Below are 18533 nucleotides of genomic sequence, written 5' to 3'. Positions count from 1 at the left end.
ACATGAAAATACAAAATAATTTTCTTTCTTTTAGGCTACATTTGTAGCCGTGCTACTAACCTTTTCTTTGAGATTGTATGCGTAGATCTTGTGTTCGTTCTCTATTGCCTTTCGATCCGGAAATTGAAAGGACAATCACAAAGTTGAGAGTTGCTAGACGTTCACCAAGACAAGAATAAGAGCAAGTCATCATGGGAGATAACCAAAGAGTGGCATTAAAGGATTTGGAGTCTAGGAGTGTATAGGAATGAGAGAGGGATTGCTCCACCTATGACACCGGCAAACGACTTTGAGATTAGACCGGCCATGATTACCTTGATAAAAGGCGTCAATTTAGTGGTGCAAAGCATGAGAGTCCCCTTAACCATCTTAAGGAATTCAAGAAGTATTGCAACACTATCAAAGTGAGTGTGGTTTCTGAAGAGTTTATTCGCCTTAAGCTTTTCCCTTTTTCCCTCATTGGACATGCATTGGAGTATTTGGACAAGGAGGTAAAATTAAACTCCTTGAGGACATGGGATGAGGTGACAAAAGAGTTTTTATCTCGGTCCTATTCTCAAAAGAAGAAGGCCGAAGCAAGAGCTATCATTCAAGGCTTCAAGCAAAAACCTAATGAAAGTCTTTATGAGGCATGGGAGAGGTACAAGGAATACCAAATAGAGTGACCACACCATGGGATTCCTACCTATCAAGTCATCCAAATATTCTATGGCGGTCTAAGCCCTCGAGGAAAAGCTTGCCTTGATGCGGGAGCCAGAGGACCAATAACGAACAAGACGGAAGAGGAAGTGGTGGACATCATTGAAGATGATGTAAGGAGGCATTATATGGATTGGCAAGATGATGAGCGTGAAACAACAAGCAAAAGTGGTACTTCGGTGTAATCGGTTGATTATATCAATTCCATCAACAACTTGTCCTCACAAATCTCGGAATTAGGGATGGAAATGACCTCCATCAAAGCCAAACTTGAGAGTGCTTCATCTCCAGCACCAATTCTTCCTTCCCAAAATAAGAGGAGAGATACATTTCCTAACTCAAATCCCCTTCCTCTTCTAGCAACATGTCTAGTAGCTACATTTTTTGTGATTTTTGTGATTCATATGATCATGATGCTTCAAATTGTCCTAATGCTTCTTTTGATGCATGTGATGACTATGTTAGCAATGAGAATGAACATGTGAATTATGTGTCTAATAACAATGTTGGACCTAGATTTTATAGTTAAAGAAATAATGGGAATAGGAACTATCATAATGGGTATTTTGATAATTATAACCACAATGGGGGTTATAGAAACCAAGGTTTCCGAGGCAACTATAACCACCAAGGTTATGGGGGTCAAACCAAGGTCAATGATATGGGAACCATAATCAAAATTAAGGTAATCATAACCAAAGTGGCCAAAACCAAGGTCGGGGCAGTTGGATTAACCAAAATCAAGGCAGTTTTCAAAATAACAATCAAAGGGGTCCCCCTCCCGGTTTCACTCCAAATGCTCAAGGCCAAAATGATAGCTCTTATGCCCAACCATCTTCCTCTAGAGGTAGTTTGGAGGATTTCATTGAAAATCAAATCAATGTGTTGAACACTTACATGTCATTTAGTGATAAGAAGTTTAATGACATGATGGCTCATAGTAAAATATTAGAGAATCAAATTTCTTAATTGAAAAATATTTTGAAAGAGCATGCTATCCCTTCTTCTCTACCATCTCAAGGTTGAGATCCTAAGAGATCAATAAATGCTACAGTGATAAGGACTGGTAGGATTCTTGATAATGTAGTACCTAAGAAGAGTGAGGCTAAGGAGAGTCCTAAGGAAGTTTTGGTTGAAATGAGGAAGGAAAAATCTCTTTGAGTGAGGATGTAAGTGAGAAAAACCAATTGAAAAAGAAAAAGAGAAATTAAGAGAAGTTGTCAAACCCAAGCTTCCATATCCCCAAATGTCCATAGGCACAAATTAGATGAACAATTTGGGAAATTCATAGAGATGCTTAGGCAACTTCATCTTACCCTTCCATTTACCAATGTCATTGACCAAATGCCGAATTTATGCAAAATTCCTTAAGGACATCTTGAGTGGAGAAATAACTTGTGTTGTGGCGAAAACAGTTAGCTTGACCGAGAATTATAGTGCAATCATTATGAACAAGATGCATCCCAATTTGAAGGACCCCATAAACTTTTTTATCCCTTGTGGTATCTATAAGATGCAAATTGATAATGCCTTGTGTGACTTAGGAGCTAGTTTTAGCCTTATGCCATATTCGGTTTATCAAGGACTTGAGTTAGAGAAAAATTTTCCTACCAATACTACCTTGCAACTAGCTGATAGATCAAGTAAGTTTCCCAAAGGTATAGTAGAGGATGTTCCTTTGAGGGTAGGAAAATTTGTAATTCCGGTTGATGTTGTTGTTGTTGAAATGGATGAGGATGCCAATATTCCTATCATACTTGGTAGACCTTTCCTTGCTACCTCGGGTGCCATGATTGATGTTAAAAGTGCTAAGATTTCTCTCAAATTTTGAGGAGAAGTCATTGAATTTGATTTGAATAAAAGCATGAAATATCCTTCTTCCTCACTTGAAAATTGCATGAGAGTTGAAATCTTGGATAATATTGTGAATTTCATACATGAGCACTTGCTCACTTCTAATGATCCACTTGAGTGTGTTTTGTTGAATAAGGAAAAGATAGGTGAGCATGGCAAGGAAATGGCGTTCTTTGAGAAAGTCATTGATGAGACCATGAAAGAGAGTGATGATCATATTTTCATGGGAATCTCAAGTCAAGATGCATTACCAGCAGCCTCAACTAAGGAAGATAAAGGTGTCCCAATGGTAGAGCTCAAACCACTACCATCACACCATAGATATGAATTCTTGGGCCCCAATTCTACTAATTAATCCCGTTATTGTTAGCTCCTCCTTGAGTGAGAGTTAAGCTCAAGAGTTGTGCGGTATTTTGAGAAGGCACCAAGGTGCTTTGGGTTATACAATTGATGACCTCAAAGGTATAAGAACGGCTTTATGTACACACCATATCACTCTTGAGGAGGGCGCCTCACCTAGCATTGAAAGGCAACGGAAGCTACATCCTCAAATGGGGGAGATAGTTAAGAAGGATATCACTAACCTATTAGATGTAGGAATCATATTCCCCATCTCTAGTTCTAGATGGGTTTCCCCGGTCCACGTTGTCCCAAAGAAAGGAGGCATAACCGTTGTAGAGAATGAGAGAGGTGAGATCAATTCTACAAGGATGGTCACGGGATGGAAAATGTGTATAGAATATCGACGTCTAAACACATCCACCAAAAAGGATCATTTCCCCCTTTCCTTCATTGATCAAATACTTGAAATACTAACAAGGCACAAGTATTATTGTTTTCTTGATGGATATTCCAGGTTTTTCCAAATTCCTATTCACCCAAATGACCAAGGGAAAACAACTTTTACTTATCCATATGGAACTTTTGCCTAGAGGAGAATGCCATTTGGGCTTTGTAACACCCCCGCCACTTTCTAACGATGTCTGATGAGCATATTTGGAGATATGTTGGAAGAATAAATGGAGGTGTTCATGGATGATTTTCGGTAGGTGGTGTTTCATTTGAAGCACGCCATGAGAATCTTGAGAAATGTTTAGCTCGATGTGAGAAGCTGAATTTGGTCTTGAATTGGGAGAAATGTCATTTCATGGTTGAGGAGGGCATTGTCCTTGGTCATAAGATCTCCAACAAAGACATAGTGGTGGACAAGGTGAAGATTGAAGTGATTGAAAAGCTTCCGCTTCCGGTTAATGTTAACGGAGTGATATCTTTCTTAGGGCATGCCGGGTTATATAGAAGATTCATCATGGATTTCTCTCTTATTGCAACCTCTTAATGATCTTCTTCAAAAAGATGCCGAGTTTGTATTTGATGATAGATGCTTGGAAGCTTTCAACAAGTTGAAAATAGCCTTGATCTTTACTGCCATTGTACAAGCCCCGAGATGGGATTTACCTTTCAAGTTAATGTGCGATGCTAGCGACACGGCCATAGAGGGAGCGCTAGGTCAAAGGGTAGATTAGAAGCTTCATGTCATTTACTACATGTCGAAGACCCTCAATGGTGCTCAACGGAATTATACGACAATTGAGAAGGAATTTTTGGCAATTATCCATGCTTTTGAGAAGTTTCGTTGTTACTTATTGGGTTCCAAAACCATTGTTTTCACGGATCATGTGGCTCTTAAGTATCTTTTTGGCAAAAAGCAATCAAAGCCTTGGTTGATTCGTTGGGTTCTTGAACTTCAAACTTTTGATCTTGAAATTAGAGATAAGAAGGGAGCGGAAAATGTTGTAGTCGATCATCTATCTCGTCTTGAGGATTTTCAAGTCCAAGATGATGGTTCTCCTATAGAGGATAGGATGCTAGATGACTCCTTGTATACTATTGATGTAAGGGAACTCCCATGGTTTGCTGATTTAGTCAACTTTCTTGCATGTAACGAGTTTCCACCTTCATTCTCTACGAATCAAAAGAAGAAACTCAAGAGGGAGGCTAGACATTACTTGTGGGATGAGCCCATTTTGTACAAACGAGGCATTGATGGTTTGCTTCGTCGTTATGCGCCGAATGAAGAGGTTCCTAGTGTATTGAAGATGTTCCACCCGGATCCTAGTGGAGGTCATATGGGTGTCTCTAAAACCGCCTCCAAGATTCTTCAATGTGGTTTATGGTGGCCACATATTTTCAAAGATACATGGGAATTTGACAAGACTTATGATAGATGTTAAAGAATCGGGAACATTTCAAAGAGAAATGAGATGCCTCAACAGCCCATTCTTGAATCAGAAACCAGTATATCCTTATTGTAGTTAACTATGTGTCAAAGTGGGTTAAGGCTATTGCCTCCCCAACAAATGATCACAAGGTGGTTATGAAGATGTTTAAGAAGATTATTTTCCTGAGATTTGGTGTTCCAAAGGCGGTGATAAGTGATAATGGTTCGCATTTTGTGCACAATGCCTTTCAAATAATGTTGAGGAAGCATGGAGTTAATCAACGTTTCGACCTTCCATATCATCCTCAAACAAGTGGACAAGTGGAGGTGTCTAATCGTAAAATCAATGTAATCCTTGAGAGGACGGTTGCGAGAAATAGGAAAGATTGGTCGGACAAGATTGATGATGCCTTGTGGGCATATAGAACGACTTTCAAGACTCCTATTGGCCCTACTCCTTACCGCTTGGTTTCTAGGAAGTCTTGTCATCTCCCGGTTGAGCTTGAGCACCGCTCTCATTAGGCGATTAAGAGGATAAATTTCGATTTGGCTATTGCCAGGAGAACAATGTTGGCTTGATTTTCATGAGTTGGAAGAGCTTCGCTTGGATGCTTATGATTGTGCTAGTATTTACAAATCTCGTTCTAAGGAAGAGCATGACAAGCTTATTGAGAAGAAAGACTTCAACGTTGGTGAAAAGGTGCTCCACTATAATTCAAGAATGAGGTTATTTCCCGGAAAGCTTATGTCTCATTGGAGTGGTCCATTCATAGTTCAAGAAGTTTTCTCCAATGGAGTTATTGAGATCACTCCTTCAAATTCTTTAAGATCTTTCAAGGTCAATGCCATACACTCAAGCGATATTACGATGGTGTTTTTTTCGGAATTATTCATAAGATGACTCTTTATGATCCACCTTGAGAAAGGGTGGAGAACATCAAGCTAATGACGTTAAACAAGAGCTTCTCGGGAGACAACCCGACTTTCTAACCTACTTTTCATTTTCCCTTTGATTTTATCTTTCTTTTTTATGCTTATGGACTAATCTATTTTCTTTCTTTGTTGTTATTTTAGGTAGCTTTGATATGATGGAAGTTAGTTTGTCAATAATCTTGGTATCAAATTTTGAAGATGAAGTGCTTTTGTGCTTATTGGAAGTCTCGAGTAAGAATTGAGTGTTGGTGGGTGCAATATGGTGGGCTCATGAAATTTGGATGTCGAACCCACCGTCAAGGGGTTTAGAAACTGCCATAGTTCATGTTCATCTTGATCATAGGTGTTATGCGCAATGGTGTGCACACGAAGAGGCTCGGAGACATGGGCAACTCCCATTTGCAGGCTGCGCGCGAGGCCTGCACGAGCGCGCACACTGTGGGTGCGGGCGCACAGGCTTGTTATGTGCATTCTTATACGCACCTCCTCTTTTTTCTCTCTCATTCTTCATCTATTTTTTTCATTTTCTAGTGAAGTGCTCAAGCAATTTCCCTATTTTTGCCACTATATTTCATCATAAAATCATCATTGTTATTTTACTTAGTTGATAATCATTCTAAATCCCCAATTGTATGCTTTTCAATTGATTTTCTCTCTCTAAAGGTTGGGAATTTGGGTATTTTTGATTGGGGTTTTGAAACTTGCAAGTTTGGGATTGATATCTAGTAGTTGTGCTCTTTGCTCCATTTCATTTAAATTTTTCACTTATTCAAGGTATGAACTCTCAATTTCACATGATTTTCATGATAAATTTCTCACCTTGTACTGTCTTGTTGGATTTGAATGTCTTGGTGTATGCTCTTATGGTGTCTCTACTTTGCCTATCTCATGACCCCAAATATTATTGATTGAATATGCTTCCATGCTAGCTAGTTGTGTGTCAATTTACTCATTCTATTTTCAATGTTGGTTGTGGATTCATTCACTTTTGTTATGCAACTTATTGTGAGCACCATATCTTTCATGCTTTTGAACTTTGCTTTGGCTTATTTGTGTTGTAGATGGCACCGCTTCGCCGTCCTAAAAGAGCTCGCGGCTCTAGTTCTCGAGAGGTTGTGCCACCTCCTCCAAATGTGAGCGAAACTTATGCCATAGAGTTCGCCAAGCATGAACATTGGGAGAACTTCATTCGTCTCTCCTCCCAGAAGATCCTTTCAACGAGATTCTATGATCGATCAACAACAACGAAGTTAGGGATTGATGATGATGTACAACGGTTGGCTCGAAACTTGGGATTGGAGGACTTCATAGGCCTAAATGCACCAACATATGCCCGTCTTATCTTTGAATTCCTTTCTTCTCTCCAAGTGTATGAGGATAAAGAAGGTGGTGGACTTGCTCATACCTTAAAATTCCAAATGTTCAATAATTACCAATCTATTCCACTTTCTTACCTCAATGAGATATTCAAGTTCCCCTCACCATTGGAAGAAACCGAGTACATCTACCCGGCCTTTGAGGACTTACAAAAAAATCATGGGTATTACCAGGGTCATTGGTGAAGACATATATCGGTGGAAGGCACTTATCAACCTCAATATTCCAAAGCGGCTTCTATTATTCATCCGGCTTTGAGGTATTTTAATATGTTACTTACCTATGCTTTCTTCTCAAAGGAATCCATCGGTGCCATCTCTAGGGAGAAGTTAAGTTGGTTATAGTTGGCGGATCAACCATTTGGGGATGTCGAGGTTATCGACTGTGGGATTCAATTGCTAGATCGATTTATCGATATTTGTGACGGTGTCTTTCTCTCCGGGAGCATTCAATTGGGAGGATTGATCACCATCATCGCTCTTTCTCTAAACAAGAAGTATGAGAAGATAATCTTGTCTCTTTTTTGGGTTTCGATGAGCTCGACTCACAGCAGAAAATAAAATCCAAGCCCAAGGAAAAACTCACAATTAATATAACTAAAGACATAAATAACAATATTAAGAAAAGACTAAATTACCCTTGAAGCGTGCTTCGTTCGACCACTGGAGCTCTTACTTGAGAACGCCAAGCTCACAAAGGGAGATGACCTCCGACGATATCCACCCACAACGCGACCCGACTGGTCTACTACTCGGAGGTTATCTAAGTCCGACCAAAAGGACTACCTGAGTAATTAATGAGCTTATAGGTTTTCTCTCAACTGGAGATGCCTAATTGAGCTCGTACTCAAGTGAGTTTTCCCAATTCCCAAGTGGGATATTTATATGATACTCAAGTGGGAAATCCACTCTCCCATCAATGTGGGAGTGTTGGTAAAATCAATTTTCCTCCTTTATTTTTAAATCAAAAATAAAAGAAAATAGCCAACAACTAATTAATCAACAAGTGGCATTCTAAGAGGAGGGTTAGGTAAGGACCACAAGGGAAAGGGGGGGACCAATACTTGATCCCCTAATTCCAAATGCCCCAACGGGCTGCTGCCATGTGGAAGGCCGAGCCTTGGCACCCAAGCATCCAAACTGGCGCTTGGTGTGTGTGGCAGGCCTGCTGCCATGTGCGCCTGGCCGAAGCACCAAGCGCGCATCCTTGCTAGTAGTGCTAGCACGCCAGCGTGCTGCTAACTATCTAGCACTGGTAACCCATTGTTGCGGCTGCCCCGCACATGCTAGCAATGGTGCGCTAGCATGCCGCAACACCTAGCCAGCCAGCCTAGGCTCGGCTTGGTGCGCAAGCTAGACACCTTATTATACCAAATTCCCCTAGCACTCGGTTTGCTCTAGGCATTCAGAGGCTAGGGGTATTTAGGTAAATTGTTGATTAATTAGTGATTTTACCATCTCGTCTTTTATTTATTTGACTCAACTTGTGACGCTCGGTTTCGTCGCTCCTAGCTCGATTTTCGACGTCTAAATATTTATTACTCGAGCGACTCATTAATTCCTTCCGAATTAATTCTTCATGTCGGATCGTTAGTTACTTAGTTGTGACTCGAAGGGTTCAGTCAAGATTAAGCTCTAATATTAATTATGCATTAATATTACTGATCGGAAGCGGCCTCCACCTAGGCATTCCGATGTCTTGAACGAACTGAATAAATAGCTTTCTAATAGCTCCAAACCCTCTATCGAAATAATACATTTGTTTGAAGGACACCATTCCTTTCACTCTTGAGTCCATCCGAGACCGCTGAGAGAAGTTTCTGTCCTATCTCCTCAACACTTATGCTTTGATCAATCAAAAATCACTACTACAAAAAGCGCGTTTTCTGGATGCTTTTTAGGCCTTTTTTCGACGCTAAAAAGCGTCGAAAAATTATTTCTCGACGCTGCAAAAAAGCGTCGAAAATCCTTGAGTCGAAAATTGGTCAAGGACACTAAAAAGCGTCGCGATTCTCGACGCCTTTTAGTGTCCAAACTAATATACAAAGCGTCGAAAATTACGTATTTCGCGCAATATCCCAAATGTGTAGTTTTTTTAACGACGCTTTTTCCTGTCCACATAATCAAATTTAGCGACGCTTTTTGTTGTCTTGCGTTTATTTGTGTCAGCCTATGGTATGGCGGGAAACTCATTCAAATTTGAAAATGTGCAAAAGTGTAGACATTAAAAAGCGTCTAGAAATTTTTTTTAAGTTTTTTTTTTTATTTTATTAAATTATTATCATCATACATATACATTATAGTTATTTAAATTTATCATAAATTAAAGTAATTAATAACATAAAAATAATAATAAACAAATATTCTATATAACTAGATTAAAAGAAAATAATTAATTAACAATAATAAGATCGAGTACGTAGTACTTAATTACCAAATTTATAAAAGAAAACATCAACACAATTATTTTTTATTAAAAAAAAAAAGTCGCATATTATATTAGCTTGTCCCTAAATAATTACATCACTAATATAAGACTAAAAACCAAAATAGATAGACGATGGCCTTATAGACGATAAGGTCGCTTGTTCATGCTCAAGTGTCCTGGCCTATTCTCTAGCTTGTTGCACCTACATTGCCTTTTCCAATCTTCAAAAAAAAAAAAAAAAAAATACAAAGTATAAATTAGTACATTACACAATATAGTACATTACGTAAATAAAACAGAGCTACTATATACAAATCTAGATTACACAAGAGCCAAGTTAAGGAAAAAAAAATAAAATGACTTGTTAGAATTCAATTGACTCATATAATTTCAATTCATGATGTGTTGGATGATCTACAGCTTAAAGCCTTAAGTGGGTTCTCATACTTTCTATAAGAATAACTTCAGTAAAAATTTTAGAAGAAGTTGGAGATGTTACAATCCAAATGTTTGTTTTAGTGACAAAATTCAAGAAAATCAATTTGGGTGGTTAAATAAAAATCAACAACCAGAACATACTAGTAAACAACCCTTGTGCAAATATCAGTAATCTACTTCCAAAAGAAAAATGCAGTCTTGTAAACAAAGAAAAGCATCCCAACCAAAATCAAACACCAAAAAATGTACACAGTTCTAATAATTTACAAAATGCATGATTACAAAATCTGAGAAAAACCCAGTTCATAATTCCTTAAAATTCACAATTCAAACCTATAACAGCATTAAAGGTCAATCAAATTAGGAGGGTTTTCTTCCAAAAAATACTACCCAGAAAATAAATTTCAATAAAATGATGGTATAACTATTTGATAGACAGAAATTTAACTAAGGAAATTACTGTGATGGTATAAATTTCAATAAAATGATGGTATAACTTTTTGATATCCAAATTTAGAACAAGTTTGACAATAATATTTAAAATACATATGCATGTGTAACACGTATAACACAAGCTTGAAAAAGAGATATAAGATTATTACTCCATTGTTCCAATATAAGGCGTCAATTATAGGTAGCTGTCTTAATTTTCTGCATTCCAGGGTCCCTGCTGACATTGTTAGATCAACAGCTGCTAAATTAGTTGTTGTGTTCTTTAACTCTCTTCCAAATACAAAACGTTCCTAGTTACAGGTCAAGATTAACCTCCTTTTCTCCTAATTTATCGCCTTTTTCCTTACAAGACAAATTGGAAGATATTTTGACTCGTTCACGGCCTGCTGGTTTTAAAAATATAATTTGTATGTTGCTTGACAGGCTGCCCTGCGTAGTGCGTATATCCGAGTCTGTAGAATTTGTCATCCTCGTTCTGGAAGCCAAAATCTCTACTAAATGTGATTTGTTCCTCAAGTATTTACTTAATGCTACAAGATTGCTTTGAGGTGGTTATTTATATTCTTGGTCCTGATAGGGTTAGGGGAGGCACCATTAGTGATACTAGGAGTCATCATTTAACAGCATGTGATTGACAATAGATCTGATAGGTTCAAAGTAGATTGTCAAAGACCAGCAGAGGATTTAGGAACTTCCAAGTTAAAGCGCCACATATTTGCTAGTATGATTTGAAAATACTATCATATCAACCTATTTGATTAGGATACTAGCAAATACTATCTTAAAATCAACTACTATCAAATTCAGTTCTAATTTTCAAATACTATCAAATCTTAATCATTTGATTTTTAGTTCTGATCTTTAGATCCGAAATTCAGCACTAAATTCAGTTATGAAATTAAGCTCTGAATTCAGTTCTGGATTTCAGCTCTGAATTCAGTTCTCATTTTCTGTTATGAACTTCAGATTTGAAATTCAGCTCTGAATTCAGTTTTGAAATTCAGAGCTGGATTTCAGCTCTTAGTAGTTGCTCAATGCATGAAGCAGCAACATAAAACAATAACAGCATCAACATCAAACAAGAACAAAAACAAAAACAGAACAATAATTCATAACAAAAGCCACAACACATATGTACCTGCAATACACAACTTGTTGCCAAGCCACCTGCCATGAGGCTGCCAACATGGCTGCTATGTCAGCAAGACAAGAGTAGTAGGGAGATCAAGTAAGCACCAAATTAGCACAAAATCATCCATTGGAGAAAACTTCTTCAAATTTTTCTGATCATAGTCCCGAATACAGCAACTCTATTTCCATCTTTAGATAGATAGTTCTCTAAAATTCATAAGGACAAGCCCACTCTGTGATTGAGAAAGGCAATCCCTGAAACACTATGAAGCATGGGTGTAATTTATCACATTATGCCAATTAAGCAAATAATTTAAAAATGCATAAAAAGCAATGAATGAAGCATACAACCTTAGAAGAAATGAGTAAGGGGTAAGCCATAGATCAAATTCGGTAGATAGTCACACTAAAGCCCTTTGGATCCTGATATAGGACTATCAACTTTAATCTTTAATTCTTGAAACACTATCGTAAAGCACCGACAAAAAAATAGGTTGTCGTTCACAATTATTCTTGTGCACTGCTCAGAAATTCTAGAGAAGCTTTGGCCTAAAAAATTGCACTAATACCATCCTGGTACTATGCTCATTGCCAGGAACAATATTGACTAGTACCGGAGTGTGATTCAAAAGTAAATGGGGTAAGGGTGGTAGAAAGGGGGTCATAACTAACAACATGCATAAAGGGGTTTCATAAATGCGAAGAGGACTAAAGAAAAGGTAACATAGAGAAGCAACCTCGTAGATCCAAATTGCATGTTTACCAATTTATATATATTTCTGAAATGGGATAAACTGGTCAAATAGAAATGCATAGTAAGTGAAACCAACTCATAACAAGGAGTCATGACCAAGAAACTAATAATTAACAAGTCTCTATATAAAAGCAACAACTTAGAACAACTCTAAACCAGCGGTAATGATATGTTAACTTTTCACACTACATGGGAAATTAAATAAAACAGTTTTAGGCTAATCAAAACCAACAATTAGAATCGGTCTGTGTGTGTTGCCATGTAAAGAAGCAACTAGGTCATATAAATATTAGCTATGATGAGTCTACATAACCGTCAATCTCTCATGGTAAAACATATAAAATGGAGTTAAATATACCCAGCAAATCAGGAAGTAGATATGATGATCTGATGGACACAAGCACACAACTGCTATTTTCATTAGGCTGGTCACTTATAGAGGTACCTCACTTTTGGACCATATCATATAAGGAGGGGTTTAATTGGAAGGAAAGTTGAAGCTTAATGTACTAATTTTTTTTTTTTTTTTAAGAAGTACTGAAATAAGTAAAATCATAATTGATCCATGAAGATCTCAAGGCATACATTATATTTTTAAGGAAAAAAGATAACCCAAGGTACATTATTTTGATTTTGTTATTTGAATGCATGAGATTAAGATATATAATATTTTAATATTCTCTATATGACAAGACACTAATTTAACTCAGGATGAATTATGTTTTCCTTCTCTCTATGACAAGACACTAAAGTAATAAATTCTTAATTCAATATATACCAAGCACAACGCTAATATTGAAAGAGATAAACTGCACAATAATTTGTTTACAAAGAGCAGCTTATCATTGTGATCTTGAACGGCTAAGCTTAAATATATTATAGAATCTAACAAAGCCATCAATTTTATATATGTATATATACTAGTATATATTTATAATACAATAAAAACCAAGATAAAATGTCAAAAAGTGCCCCTCTGCTAATTATACTAGAAGGATTACATACGTATAAACTCCAGACCAAGATTTTATCACATGCACTAAATAACCTAGAATTAAGAACATTTTAACTTGCCCACCTACAATGGGTGGGTAGCAATTTCAAAAAAAAAAAGAACATTTTAACTTGTTAATGATAGTATGATACGATATTAGCAATAGCTTTTAGTAGCTAATCTTCATCTTCAAGCTGCACAAAACTAACCAACCCCCAAGTAGATCTAGGTCTAAATTTAAAAAATTCAATTAACAACAAATCACCAAATCAAACTTTCTTAAACCAAAATTATATCCTCAAATATTTACATAAAAATATAAAAAAAAATTAAGATGCCAGAAATTACCTAAAAGTAAAGGGGCGGATAAGCTTTAGCGAAATCTGGGTCGGTGTGTTAAAATTCAATTGTAGAATTTTTTTTTCTAAACATCTATAATTCAAGCGACCTCAAATCACAAATTTCTATCTCTTCTTCCTCTATGCTAAATTTTAAACAATTATACTAGAAAAAATACGAAAAAAAGCATAAAAATCAAAACTCTAAAAATCAAAATCTAAAGGAAAAGGAGAGAATACCTTAAACAATTGAAATACTAGGTATGATGAAATTGAAGAAATCCTTGAATAAACGTTGTTGGTAGGATTGTGATTTTGGAGAGCAATGAATTGGTGAGAAAGAATTTTAGTAAGAGATAGGGTTTAGTTATTGGAGACTCGAGAATAAAAGAGTAACAGGTTTTATGTTTTCCCCCAATTTGGTTTAAGTTCGCATGCTACATGTGCTTATCACGTGGTTTATACATCTGTTCTAGACGCTTTTTTAAGTCAATATTATCCGAGGACGCTAAAAAGCGTCGCGAAAACACGGGAATCAAAATTTTCACTAACACCCTACTCACAGTGTCGAAGGCATAGCGTCGATAATTAATGCAATTTGTAGTAGTGAATTCTTGGAGCGGACTACTAAGGAGAATTTGTACATTTGGAAAGTTTCAAGAACAACCGATTGGTGCCCGATCCCTTATCCGGAGGCCACCGCTTGGTGCTTGGACACCGCTCTCCCTTGGCGGTCAAACAAGTGGCCTATTGACCCATCTCTAAAGAGGACTCCTTCTCCCATCCTTTGCCTCAACCCGCATGCTCTTGTTCATACTTTCTCTCTTTATTTGCCCCCGGTATCTCGGGGAGGTACTCCTATGATTTCTTCTTCTTCTACTTATCAATGTGATTTGCCTAGTTTGCATGCCAAAATTGATTCCATTTCCAATGTGTTGAATGCTCCCCTTTTTGGAAATAACTTTGTGCTTGGTTATGACTATCATGCTAGGCAAATTTGTGACTTGCATGTTAGGAGATGAGAGATTGAGCCATATTTGAACTACCCCTTCCTCCCGGTCCAACAAGGACCCGCACCTCAATGGATTCCTTACGATCTGGACCAAGGGCCATCTTTGTGCGATCCTTGTTGGGAGGGGCCCCATGTGCCCCCCAATGCAATGAGAGGGACCACCCCGGCCTCCTATGACTATAAGAGGCCCGAGTGTTGTGACTTTGCCTATGACCCGGCTAACCCTAACCCCTTTCCTAATCCCGAAACCTTTGCTCGATTGGGGATATTGGGTGAGCCGACTCTTGATGATTGGTCTCGCTATTTTTCTATGGATAAGGCTAGGAGGGAGAGTAGGTTGAGAGGTAAGGGGTCGATGGAGGTGGATGATGTTGTTAGCTGAGTCTTTTTGAGGTTGGTAAGGGGAATACCCATTCTACCCTTTACCATAGCGCTGAGTGATACCATATTAGCTACCCCCCTTACGTGCTTTCTTTGCATTGATGTAGTTCTTTTGCATGTTTGTTGCTAGGATTTTAGCTTGGGGGTAACTTATTTTCGGCTTGGGGGAGTATTTTTATGATTTGGTGTGCTTCATTGGTTTTCCCTTTGCTTCTGTGCTTCACTGCGGTTTTGTCATTACGTTTTTGTTTGATGATAATGTTTTTTTATGATGATGCTATGATATTGGTTTGTTGTTGATAGTTGTTTTCCTGATGATTGATTTATTTTCTGGTTTGATGAGTATCTTTTTTACCTTTTCATTCTATATCTCTGCTTCTATGATCATTTTTGTTTCAGCTTAGTAATATCCTGCTTTTGCGTGGAAGTTATTGACAAATTTTCTTTGTATATAGTATTTTTATTTCTCACATGGCTTATAATCCTTGCTTTTGCTTTTAGGAGCATCGTGAAGTTCATGCTTTTTCTTGTTTCTCTACATTAGCATTGCTTGGAGTACCTTGTGAGATCTTTCTATTTCTTCTCTTTTCTTTTTCTTTCTCGTTTGCTCAGATTAGGATTAGTCTAGGAAGAGTTGATTGTTCGAGGATGTTTGCTCTATAACACCATAGAGTGTTTGGGGTCATTGGCAATGTTGCCGAATGACCTCTTGTATGTCGATTGGGTTTTACTTGTCTTGCATGCATCTTCTCGCCTTTCTTTCACTTTTCCTTTTATTTTATTTCTCTTATTTTCCTTTTTGTTTCAATTTTCTAAACCAAAATGAAAAAGACAAAAAGTATTTTTGAGGCTTTATTTTTGTTTCTTTTGTTGTTTTGCCTTTGATTTTCAACATAATAACATCTGAGCTTTTGCTTTTGAATGAATAATTTCCTATGTCATATTGGTGTGCATGTTTTGAGAGTATCTTTGGTTGATTCTAGGATAGGGTATGCTAAGGTAGCGGTTTAAACCTTTTGGAACCTTATAGCCGGATTCTATTTGTTTGGGGTGGTAAGGAGTTGCTCCCTATAATGGATTTGAAGCTAATAGTGTGTTTTTGCTACAACTGTGTGAGGTTTTTATTCTTCTTGCTTTCAACATTTCACGATTGAGTGGGACATGGATCCTTGACTAATGCTTGCCTTATCTAGAATTTGACACTCATCTCCCAAGATCGCGACTGAGCTATTTAGGAAGGACAAAGGCATCTTTACGGGGTGGTGATTTTTACTTTTATAGGATAGTTTTCTTTTCTTTGTTTTGGGTTTACATTTGCCTTCTTGCTAACCATTTGAGCCATATACCTTTCTTTTCAAGCCACATCTTTAGCTTTTGAGCCTTTTATTTCATTCTTGTTCCCATCTTCGGTTTTTGTGAAGCATTTGTTCTTTTTTGTTGGAGTCTTGGTGGATGAGATTGATTGTTTGGTTCTTATATGTAAGCAAGTTGGTGTTGTAAATATCTTTTGAATAAAAGGCAACACTTATGTTGAAAAAGCCGCCCATAGTTAAAAGAGGCGAGGACGATGCAATAATGTGAAAAATAGAAAAATGAAAAAAAAAAAAGCAAAGCAACTCCAAATGCTTTGGCATAATTTCAATAAATGAGTATTTGAAAAAGTACAAAAAAATTTTATGTAAATGTATATCTCCCTATTTTGAGCATTGAGGACAGTGCTTCATTTTAGCTTGGAGGGGAAGCGTTCTTGCGCTTTTTGTATATATGATTGTGATTATGGCTTTGAATAATCTTGGGGGTGTTGGTGTTTTTGTTTTGTGATTACTTGGTTTTGGTGTTGAGATTTGGCCAATCTTTGCTTCAAAATTTAGGTATACCACCAAATTTTAAATTTTAGCCTACCTTCACCCTCTTCGCCTTTACATTACAACCCTTCTCAAGACCTTTTGACCTTTTTGGTTGAGTCATAAGTCGGTGGAGGGAGATGTGAGTCAAGCCTATGGAGCGGTGTGCATAGTCAAGATGTCGAGTAGCCCTAAAATCTCTTCTTTTCCTGTTCCTTTGAGGAATCATTGAGATGCTCAATAGAGGTGGATTTAAAACTAGTTGGAAGAATGTTGTAAGACTGTTTGAGATGAAGGTGAATTGTGTTTCATTAGTTCTCTATGCTTAGCATATTTTATGTTTCAATCAACCTTAGATATCTTAGAACGTCCATACTCTTATTGTATAGAAAGTTGTTTATTCACTTACATTCGATCATTTGTAAAAGTCCATTTCAAGAGTTATTTGTTTGAATTTTTTATTTTACTTTCTTTTTATTGATTTTCCTCTTTTATACTTTCAAGAGTCATGGGTAAAACTGTTTGGATACCCTTACGAGACCTCACTCTTCCCCATTGGCGACTTTGGGGTTTAAAGGGCTTGTTCTAGCTAAAAACAACCGTGATTCCTACAAAAGTGAGTTTTAGTGTACGTTCTTATATTTTTCTTTCCCTTTTCTTGTTTGAATAAATTTATCATCCTATTCCTACTCGCTTATGTTTTGCTCGAGGACGATCAAAAGTCTAGCTTGGGGGAATTTGATGAGTGTTGTTTATGGCACTCATTAGCCTCTTTTATGATGAATATTAATCGCTTTTATAGCTCTTTTATCTCTTTTTCTGAAGTTTTACTTGTTATTTCTCCAGTTTGTGTTTTCCTTAGCTATTTTCCCGTTTTCTTACATTTTTTAGTTTATTTTTCCCTTTTCTCCTTTATTTGTTTTCTTTTCTTTGATTTCAGGAGATTGGTGATGTTCAAGGAGCTCAATGGTTTTTTCTCGGGATTTGTAAAGCTCAAGATGCAGGCCGATCTCTCCCTTTGAAGCTCAAATGTTAAGAGGTGCAAGGTTCAAGTCTTCTAGGCCGTGCTCTTAACCTGCCTGGGAATCAAAAATGGTGTTGAACCCACTGTGGAGGCCTTCGGAAACTGCCACCCCCAAAGTTCATCAAGTAGAGCACACGGAATCATCGACGAACGTACGAGACAAGGTCCCCTGCTCCCAAGCGTGGGCGTGCAGGGCAGGGGCGTGGCCGCGCAGGTGTGAGACTATAATTTTGCAATGTGTAGGGAGTAGATTACTTTTTAGGGATGTGGTGAAGCATGTATGAGTGATAATTCATAGCTTATTGAGGGATTTTAATTGATCAATATTGTGATTAAATTGGTTGGTGAAATTTATGCATGTGTTTGATGTCTTGAGGAGTGATCAACCTTAACTATCAAGCTAGATTGCATAATAGTTTTCATTGATACGACACATTGATTTGGAAGCTATTATTATCGATTGATCTTGTTTTACAATTTTCCATTGAATGTCATTCGTAGAGACCACTAGCTTGACACTATGAAATAGCTTTATAAGTGATTTTGATTGCATTTGCTACCTTCCCTCACATTATTTGATTGGTTGAATTCTTACCCAATTAGTATGATTGTCATGAATGCATGTGGATCCTAAGTCCCTAGCATCCTTAATATCG

The 18533-nt window shown here is 37.3% G+C and overlaps 1 long non-coding RNA gene and 1 other non-coding gene across 3 annotated transcripts; both read right to left on the bottom strand.

Moving 5' to 3' along the window:
• Positions 1-574: 574 nt before the first annotated feature.
• Positions 575-679, bottom strand: LOC145569621 (small nucleolar RNA R71). Its single transcript, XR_014096199.1, has one exon. It is a non-coding gene; the product is annotated as a small nucleolar RNA R71 (small nucleolar RNA).
• Positions 680-9500: 8821 nt separating this feature from the next.
• On the bottom strand, positions 9501-14025 carry LOC145568760 (uncharacterized). Of its 2 annotated transcripts, none has more exons than XR_014095932.1 (3): positions 13857-14025; positions 11538-11793; positions 9501-9729 (listed from the first exon to the last, which is right to left on the bottom strand). It is a non-coding gene; the product is annotated as an uncharacterized LOC145568760 (long non-coding RNA). The 2 variants fall into 2 exon arrangements; XR_014095933.1 differs by having other exon boundaries at positions 11538-11785.
• Positions 14026-18533: the final 4508 nt, after the last annotated feature.

This window comes from Chenopodium album, chromosome 11, assembly GCF_948465745.1.
Source record: "Chenopodium album chromosome 11, dcCheAlbu1.1, whole genome shotgun sequence".
NCBI classification, from domain to species: Eukaryota; Viridiplantae; Streptophyta; class Magnoliopsida; order Caryophyllales; family Amaranthaceae; genus Chenopodium; species Chenopodium album.
Note: the sequence above shows the minus strand (reverse complement) of the source record. Positions and strands in the feature narration are given on the sequence as shown.